The sequence below is a fragment of the Gekko japonicus genome, unplaced genomic scaffold (genome assembly GCF_001447785.1).
Source record: "Gekko japonicus isolate JY-2015 unplaced genomic scaffold, Gekko_japonicus_V1.1 scaffold3743, whole genome shotgun sequence".
In the NCBI taxonomy this organism is placed as follows: domain Eukaryota; kingdom Metazoa; phylum Chordata; class Lepidosauria; order Squamata; family Gekkonidae; genus Gekko; species Gekko japonicus.
This window is the reverse complement of record NW_015172663.1, coordinates 20,573-30,706: the sequence shown is the minus strand read 5'-3', so window position 1 is coordinate 30,706 and position 10,134 is coordinate 20,573.

Sequence of the window (10,134 nt, the reverse complement as noted above, 5' to 3'; positions counted from 1 at the left end):
GGTAGCCATCTGTTAGCTATCCCACCACTTAGGGTGGTCCGTCTGGCATCGACCAGGTTCCAGGTCTTTTCCACTGTGGCTCCTCCTCTGTGGAATGGGCTTCCTTAAGAGGTGAGAGAGGCCCTCTCTCTGAAGATCCTCAGGAGACACTACAAGGCCTGCCTGTTTGGCCAGGGCATTTGAGGGGGTTTGAAAAGCAGGCATCTTTTAAGGGGGGGAGATTTGGGGTTCGTTATTTTATCTTTGGTTTTAGCTGGGGATATTTTAACTATTTTTGTAAGCCACCTTGAACGAAGAGGAAAGGCAGGGTACAAATATTTCAATAAATAAGTAAGTTTGATGGTTGAACAGGCCAATACTGTAACCAACTCAGTTCAATCCAGCTTGTGGGCTGCAAAGGACACTTTCCTCGGAGTAAGTCCCATTGACTCAAGTGAGACTTATTCCTGAATAGATCTGCTTAAGATTGCTCCCTAGTGTGTGGTTTCTTCCTTGCAATGGACAAGAGCCAGTTCATACCAGTAAGGCGGGATATAAATTGAAAGCAAATTAAAAAATAAATTAAAAAAGATCACTTCCTGCCCTCTTTGATGTGGAGATTGTGTCTGCCCATCTTTCTCTTCCTTAAAAGAAAGATGCAAAATTTGTTCACCCTGCTGGGTGGTTGTGTGGAAATGTGTACACACACATGCCTCGGACCCCTTTGAGCACTTGGCATTTGGTTCTGCTGTAAAGAGGCAGACTTAGGTAAGGTCAGCCTTTGCAACTGAGGTGGCTTCAGAAAAGGTTATATTATGCTCCACCAGAAAAAAGACTGAGCCATCTATGGTAATGGAAGCCACCAGAATAATGATCAAAGGGATAAATCCCTTCAGTGAAAACAAGATAAAATGATAGTCTGACTTGTATAGGTTATGCAGTCTACGCCGCACCTAAAAATATCAGTATACAGCATATACTGACTGAATGGAAAAATAAAGGTAAAGGTTTCCCTTGCTCAAGAGCTAGTCAAATCCGACTCTAGGGGGTGGTGCTCATCTTCGTTTCCAAGTTGAAGAGCCAGCACTGTCTGAAGACGTTATTGTGGTCATGTGGCCAGCATGACTAAATGCTGAGGTGCACGGAATGCTGTTACCTTCCCACCGAAGCGGTACCTATTTATCTACTTGCAATTTCTTGCTTTCGAACTGCTAGGTTGGCATGAGCTGGGGCCAGAGATGGGAGCTCACTCTGTCACGCGGCACTAGGGTCTCGAACTGCCGAACTACAGACCTTCTGGTCTGCAGCTGAGCATTTTACCCTCTGAGCCACCACGGCCCTTGAATGGAAAAATGCAGCTAAGTAATAGCATTGACATGTCATCTTGCTCATGATTTCTTTAAAAATCAAGAAACAATAATCCTTTTCAAGTGATTTTGTACATCTATGGATACTGTAGGCAAGCTGACTCTAGTTCGCTATATTCTGGACTAAACAAGTGAGCTGTTAAAATGGTTTCAGAACAGACTGTACGCGGATATCCCCTTAGGAGATGTACATTAGAATATTTATTCTAGAGAATGAATGAATGACTATGACTGAAATTGGTGTGGCAGCCTGTGTCACTGCAGGCTCACTTGAAGCAATCTAGCACAAAAACATTCTGTTTGACCTACAGTGGCATCCTAAGCACAGTTACTCCTTTCCCTAGCCTATTGACTTCAATGGACTAAGATGAGCATATCTCTGTTTAGGACTGTAGTGTTTGTAACATTTTAATAAGAAAATACAGTATTCACAGAAATACCAGATCGGATCTGTTTATTGTCAAAGTGTTTGCAGTGCTGGCAGAACGTTCAGCTTAGGGTTGCCATGTCTCCCGCTATAGCAGGAGACCACCTGCCAACAATCACCTGACTCCCACTGCTTCTTCATAAGCCGGGGGGTGGGTGGGAAGATCCAGAAAAAAATCCAGGGGGGAAAAAGGATTCAGTGAATCCTAGAGCAGCATGGCCCCACTTCTGGGTTCACCCCAGAAATGATATCACACTGTCAATATGCTGGCACCCCCCCACATCCCGCCCCCCTCCAATCTCCTACTGGGTGCCAGTCACTGTCTGGTAACCCTAGTTCTCAACTCTGATGATCAACCCAATCTTATGAGTTGGTTTTAGTGGCTGAAGTGGCTAAAATGGTATTATTAAATTGCTAGTAGATAAAGACATCTTTTTCCAGCTGCTTAGACTGGCCTGACAGGCACCCACCAGAGCTTGGGCCTTTTCCATGGTGACGCCTGCTCTTTGGAATGGGCTCCCTAAAGGTGTGAGGGGAAGCCCCCTCCTTGGAGATCTTCAGGAGGTGCTGCAAGGCTTAGCTTCTCTGCCAGGGCTTTTGAGGGAGTTTGAATACTCTCTTCTTTTAAAAAATATGATGATTCTAAGATTGCATTAGAATATTATGTCTAGGGCATTGTTGTGTAGTAATGGCACTTTAGGAGCTGCGGTGGCTCAAGTGGTTAAGATGCTGAACTGCAGGCTGTGGAAGGTCAGTAGTTCAGCAGTTTGAGACCCGGGCGCCGCATGATGGAGTGAGCTCCCATCTCTAGTTCCAGCTCCTGCCAACCTAGCAGTTCGAAAGCAAGAAATTGCAAGTAGATAAATAGGCACCACTTCGGTGGGAAGGTAACAGCGTTCCGTGCGCCTTGGTGTTTAGTCATGCCGGCCACATGACCACGGAAACGTCTTCGGACAGCGCTGGCTCTTCGGCTTTGAAACGGAGATGAGCACTGCAACCCTAGAGTCGGATTCGACTAGCTTTCGAGCAAGGGAACCTTTACCTTTTAATGGCTCTTTAATGGCAATAAATAATCATGGTATTGACATGATTGGTCAGTGTTGAACTTCCCATTGTTAGTATTCAAGGTTTGGTTCTCAGTGGCAGCTGCTCTTTGTAAACCACAGAAGTTCCTGCAATCTTCTCTATGTTGTTTTATTAGAGAAAAAATGGGTTATGCCTGATAAGGAATAACCTTCAGGAATAATGAGGAGCTTAAAGACTGGCTTGGAACATGTACAAAAATGGCAGTCCAAGAGAGGAAGCTGGGGAGGAGGGAAGCTCTTTCTCAGCCTTAATGGTAAATAACCGAGGCCAAGAACAATGAGAGCTAAGAAGCACATTGCATTTTAAAAAACAGCACTGATGTCAAAAATATGGATTTTTGAGAAGCTATTCTTTATCTACTTAAATACCTCAGCTGTACATAGAACAGAATCAATCAACAGCATTTATATGCCAAGTATCCCTGTAATGATAACTCTTAGCATTTCCCAAGGGCAAAATGCTCTTTGTGAAATATCTGGCAGCTGAAAAGTCTTATCACATAAGAACATTTTATTAAGGAATCATCAAGAAAAATATTATGCATTTAACATGAATGTTGAGGAAGTGTAAAATAAAATATTATATGGCACTAAAGGGAGAGCCTGTAAAGCAGTGGCTATTTTCACATTTAATGACCCTATTTTTATATTCACAGGAATCATTAGAAAAATCCCAAAATGAGGAGAGTACCTGGCTTCTGTGAGGCTGAGTGGAGGGACTGGAGAAAGATATCTCTCATAGAGCAGGGGTCCCCAACTTTTTTGAGCCTGTGCATGGTGGGCACAGCCACAAAACGGCTGCCACAATATGGCTAATTCAGGAGGTGGAGCCAGCCAGAAAATGGCTGCAGCAGCTTATCTTCAGTTGCACAGTGAAGTTCCTTGTGCAGTAGTGGCAGCCAAAGCAATGTTGTTGTTTTTTAAATCACAGCTAATAAAATCTACAATGACCAATCAAAAGCTTTGCTGGGCAACAGCCCCACCCACTTTCTAAAAACATTTAACAACACCAGAAAAGGTATCAGCGGGCACTATGATGCCCAGGTGTTTTCAGAATCCTACCCAAGTCTACTCAATGAGGCTTACTCCCAGAAAGTGTCCTTAGGGTGGCACAGCTAAAACATTATATCCAGCCAACAAGGTAATTATTACTGGTTGTGGAACACCTGTGCCAATATGTATACAGAACTTTATTTGTGGAGATTTTTATTCAGACTCATTCCATCCAACACAAAACCTAAATGTGTAAGAATGCATTTTGCTTCCTATACCTCCCTTCCAGGGCTCTTTTTGTAGCAGGAACTCCTTTGCATATTAGGTGATACACCTCTAATGTAGCCAATCCTCCAAGAGTTTACAGTAACCCCTGTAAGAAGATCTCTGTAAGCTCTTGCAGGATTGGCTACATTAGGGGTGTGTCGCCTAATATGCAAAGGAGTTCAATGCTGCATTTGTTAATTGGTTAGCCTGATTTGAAAGCATTTTGATTGACCAAAAACATGCTATTAATTAATTGTTCTGTAGATTTTTAAACAAATTAATTACATTTAATACAAGTGCTTACAAAAATTACAGAGAGCGTAAAAGACTCATTCCCTCATCTGTGAGAGAAAACAAGAAATGCTTCTTCTAGGGTGATCCCTGCTATGACAGGTGTTAAGAAAGCAAGCAACTAACAGCACCATCCTAAACTACATTCTGAACCCACTGACTTGGGCTATGCTTTGCACAAAAAAACACTCTCTTGCTAGACTAGAGCACTAGAACAAGTGCAGAAAAGATGCTAGTCCCTTTCTGCTTGCAGTGCAGGTTTTCTGTTTGCAGGCAGCTTTAAACACAGGTATGTATTCTAAAATCTAATTGTCCACCTGCAGTCTGAAATGATGCAGGAAATCCTAGCATCTTGCAATCCCATGTCCTCAAGGGTTGCCAGCCTCCAGGTGGTGGCTGGAGATCTTCCAGAATTCCAACCGATCTCCAGGCTATAAATATTAATTCCCCTGGAGACAATGGCTGTTTTGGAAGGTGGACTCTATGGCATTATAATCTGCTGAGCTCCCCACCCACCTAGGATCCAGCTCCCAAATCTCCAGGAATTTCCCAGCCCAGAACTGGCAACCCTTCATTGCCATTTCATTCCCCTGCAGAAGTAGGGTTCAGATATATTATAAAAATGTTATTCCTAAATAGGCAAACATTATGTAAAAGTGGAACCTAAACATTTAACAGAACAGGATACACTGCTTTAGAGGCTCATTAAGAATTGCCAGTCAAGCCTGGAGGAGGTAATTATCCGCAGTTCTGTTCTTTGGTGTTAGAAATTATTTCTATGGGCTCAGGTTAACGATGAAGACTTTTGGACAGCAGTCCTTGAAATATCGTTTCTTTTTCTTTCCCCAAGAAATTAAACCCATTGGGTCAGGAATAAATTCATTCAGTGAACCACTAATAACGATCTTCAATAGAAATGACCTTGCTTGCTTGCTTCTTTTCCTATCGTTTTCAGATATTCTGCCTGCTAGGTATATAAGAAAATATGAAAACAACCGTCCTATGCAGATTAGCTCCAGTTTAAGCCATTTGAAATCAATGAACTGAGGACCAAATTAGATGTAATGGCCGTCCTTGTGGGTGCCACAAGGACAACAATGCCATTTTAAAGTCAATGCTCTCCCCCCCTTGTGCCTTTTGAAGTCTCAAAAAATTAAAATTGGGGGGGGCAGTGTGGCCATTTTAAAGAGGGGGTTGGACTAGATGACCCTGGAGGTCCCTTCCAGCTCTATGATTCTATGATTCTCTATGATTCTAGGGACTAGCCAGGACCATTTGATAAGGACATCAGCAGCTCAGCCTAGCCTGCTGTGCTGTGGGCCCAACCAGGATCAGGCCCTCATAGCATTTTTATTACTTTAAAATGGCATCATTGTTCTTATAACAGCTATGAGGACACCATTACATCTAGTTGGCTCTTAGACTGAAGTAACTACACAAGATTGCACTTTTGGTTTAAGGTAAACTGAACCTCTCCCACCTAAGTAGCTGGACTACACTGGAAGGAGAAAGGATACTTAGCTGAAGGCAACCATTTCACTCATGATGGTTTTTATACATTAGTATTCAGAAATGTCCTGTGGAATCAGTTCCCTGAAGAGGAGGGAGACTGCCATCTTTAGAAACCTGCAAGGCTACTTTATTTGCCAGGGTTTTTAATGTGAGACAGACTTCAGGCATCTTACGGGAAATTATTTGGGGAAAGGCGGTTATTTGGAATTTCATTTTGCTGTGTTTTAAATTGTAATGTGTAAGCTACTTTCAGCCATGAGGAAAGGTGGAATATAAATATTTAAATAAATATGTACATAAGCCTGTATACCTATGTCTAGGGTTGCCAGGTCCCCTCGCTGTTGCAGTGGGGAATTTGTGGGGTGTTCCAGAAGCGCTGTCATCGCATCGGGGACATTGTGTGACAATGTCCTTGTTTGGGGGTGGGGTTTCCCCCACTGGCCAGCTAGCCAGTGGCGGATCAGAGCCTCCAAAAGGGGGAACCCCCACTGGGAGCTGGGAACCCTACCCTTGTCAGATTTTATTTATTAATTGGTTTAATTCATTTATATCCCACCTTTTCTCCCAATGGGGACCCAAAGTGGCCTACATTATTCTCTTATCTGTTTTATTCTCACAACAACCCTGTGAGGTATGCTAGGCCAAGAGAGTGTGACTGGCCCAAGGTCACCCAGCAATCTTCCACAGCACAAGTGGGGATTCAAACCTGGGTATTTCAGATACTAGTCTGACACTTTTAACCACTACAGGAAAGAATGTCTGTCTGTTTCCATATTGTTTGCTTGAAAACACAATCAGCAGTAGATTTCCAGTGTGTTTAAAAAGAGCCATATATGCTACATTCATATATGACCAGGTACATAGAAGAACAGTTGTGTCCTTCCCCTCTTGTTTTTGCAGTCTTTAACTGTGTTGTAAAAGTTCATTTCAATGGCATGGCTTAAAGGTCAGTACCGGAATACCAGGATCCAAAACAGTGGAAAATGAAGCTGAAGGAAGATTAGGGGATAGCTGGAGGAAAGCAGGAGTTTTGGAAGTTGAGGTCTTAACCAGTGTTTCCTCTAAGCTGAGTTAGTGTGAGCTAGCTCACCGTTTTTTAGCCTCCAGGTCAGAGATTTATGTTTTAGCTCAAGAAGGATGGCTCCAGAGCAAAACTAATGTATGCAGTAGCCAAATGGCTTGCTCACAACTTTTATGCCAGTAGTTCATGAAGTAGAATTTTTGCTCACAAGACTCCACAGCTTAGAGGGACCACTGGTCTTGACATGAGTGCACAGGAAATGATGGAACCTCAGGAAATACAGAGGAAAGGGATGGCATCCAGTGAAGCCTTTAAGGGCAGGACTGATAAAATCGGAAAGGCAATGGGAGTTGAGAAGTCTTTGTATGTTTTACATTCCTGGGGCCTATGAAGGCAAGGGTAGTCAGTCTTCATTTTGGATTCCGTGAAAGACTCATGACAGGAATTAAGTGCAACAAAAGGCCACCTCATGATGAGACAGCCAGGTCCTTGTGAGAAACTGTCACACCCCTTGGCTTGTGCCTCCATGTGATCATTCTGCACCCAGATCAAAAGTAATATGGAACAATTACCTGATATTCTGCACTAATGAACCAGTATCCAAATAATAGCTGCCTTGAGCCAAGAGGAAAGGATGCAAATATTTTAATACATTGATTAGCAACAAATAAATACAGACCTGTATAATAAATAACAACCACAGGAAAACCTTATCTCCTGCCCAATTTGCATCCCCTTCTGACAAACTGACTAATTAAGTAGTGAGAAAATCTTGTTTCTGCCACAAGTGGAAAATGGCAGTAATTTGGAGTGTAAAAGGACACCAGTTTAGCCCAGCATTTTAGGTCCAGTTTTATCCCATGGCCATCCCTCCAGCATGCCTGATACAACATTTGGCAACACACATGCTTCAGGAGCAGGCAATATATAAATCTCCCTGTAACAGACTGGAGGCTGTCCTGCCCTTGGAGGGAAAAAGAACCACTCAGTTGCCTATGAAGGCAAGGGTAGGCAGTCTTCATTTTGGATTCCGTGAAAGACTCATGACAGGAATTGTGCAACAAAATGCCACCTCATGATGAGATAGCCAGGTCCTTGTGAGAAACTGTCACACCCCTTGGCTTGTGCCTCCATGTGATCATGCTGCACCCAGATCAAAAGTAATATGGAACAATGACCTAATATTCTGCACTAATGAACCAGTATCCAAATAATAGCTGCCTTGAGCCAAGAGGAAGTTGGAGTTAGCGACTGAGCATGCCTGGACATTGGAGGGGGGAGCTACATCACTCTAAGTGGGTATTGGTGTTATCTCCTCGAATGGGATGCCTCTCTTTTGTCTTAACCTGGGAGCTGCCCTTTGACCCCTCCTCTCTCACTTTGCCCTCCCACTCTCACCTCACATGGCCTTCCATGGAGACACATGTCTCTGCAGGTCTCTCCTGTAGAAACAGGGCCCTCATGCTCACCTATACGTGATGCCAGATTAGATGGCCATTTGCTATAGGGAAAGTACTCTTTATAATATGTTTCTCTCTCTCCTTTCAGCTGCAACCTGAATGTGAACTGGATCTACCTGAATGAATGTAAGTTTACCTTTTTTGCCATATACAAAACAAAAAGGAGAGTGGGGAAATCTTCTCAAGCCCCTAATAGCTTCTGGGATCCTGGAGGAGAAAATTAGTTTGGGAAATGTCTCCACATGCACAGAATTACAGAATGTATTTATACTCAGCACTAAACAGAATGTTAAAATCGGCAAATAGTTTTTCACCCACAATGGCAAATCAATACAGTTTAGTTTTGTTGGTTTATGTATTTGTCTTTCTGCCCACTGGAGTGCTAAGGGCAGCTTGAAATCCAAAGGTGAGTAAGAACACATCAGAAAATTCAGATCCTAAATCAGAAAGAGCAAGAGCAGTAAAACAGTGATCCACTGAAAAGAGGGACACTGTAAACATAAAACTCAGAGTATATCATGCAATGGCGTTCCAGAAGGAAAATCTCCAGAATCCACTCTGGAAGGGATGAAGAGGATGGTGCAAGTGTCCTCTCCTGTGCAGCTTCCTGAAAAGGCCTTTCCGTGGGTCCCCACCAATGTTCCTTCTAAGCTGTGGAGTCTTGTGAGCAAAAATTCTACTTTGTGAGTTACTGGTATTAAAGTTGTGAGCAAGCGATTTGGCTACTGCATACATTAGTTTGCTCTGGAGCCATCTCTCCTGAGCTAAGACAAAAATGTGTGAGCCGGAGACTAAAAAACTGTGAGTTAGCTCACACTAACTCAGCTTAGAGGGAACACTGGTCCCCACCAACTTAACAGATAAGACAGATTCTCAGAGGAAGTTCCTATCTATCTGTCTCAAGGCTCAGGCACATCGATATGAGTGGAGGCAGATTACAGGTACCGATTAAGTTATGTAAGGAATGACTTATTTGTTATTTAAGAATGTAAGGAATGACTTATATATAAATTTTAATAATGCCATGTTTGCTGTTTTTAACTTCTGTTGTACCTCACCCAGAGCCATGTGTATTCAGGGATTGGGCGATCCATAAATTTAAAGTATAAATAAATAAATACTTCTTAGGAGATTTATTTATGCGCTCAGTATCATACTTCTATGACTGGGCAAAACTCTGCTGTATTAACCAAATACCCCAATAATTTCATCCCTAAAGCTGTGGGAGTGCTGCTCCAGCATCCGATCCCCTTTCAGAGGGGGGATGGGGACGTTGGTGGGAAGCCTAGTGGGACTGGAGCTGAGTTCTGACTCAGGGAGAGAGCAGTCATTGATGCCTCTTATGCATGCACAACTTACTTCTGATTCTCATTGTAGTCCAGTTGGTAGGGCTTTACTTTGAATGTTCTGTGTGAATTTTTCACCTTTCTTTTTTATCTGGTTTTTCTCCTTGGAATCGTGGAGTACATATTCTGTATACCAATGAGAAAAGGTGGACATTGTGTCATGGGGCTGAAATTTCCTCTCTTTTTTGTGCTGCACATACAGTTAAGTGATAATCTCCTTATTGGTCAGTTTCACACTGGGCATGCTTTAGAGATTCTTCAAGCTGTATTTACTCTCGGGTAGCCATCTTAGCAGAATGTTAGTGATGGTTCCTTGGTGGTTTCTTATGGTTGCAATGGTTCTGATTTTCCACTACTGCTTACATTTTCCATTAAAAAAAAAAAAG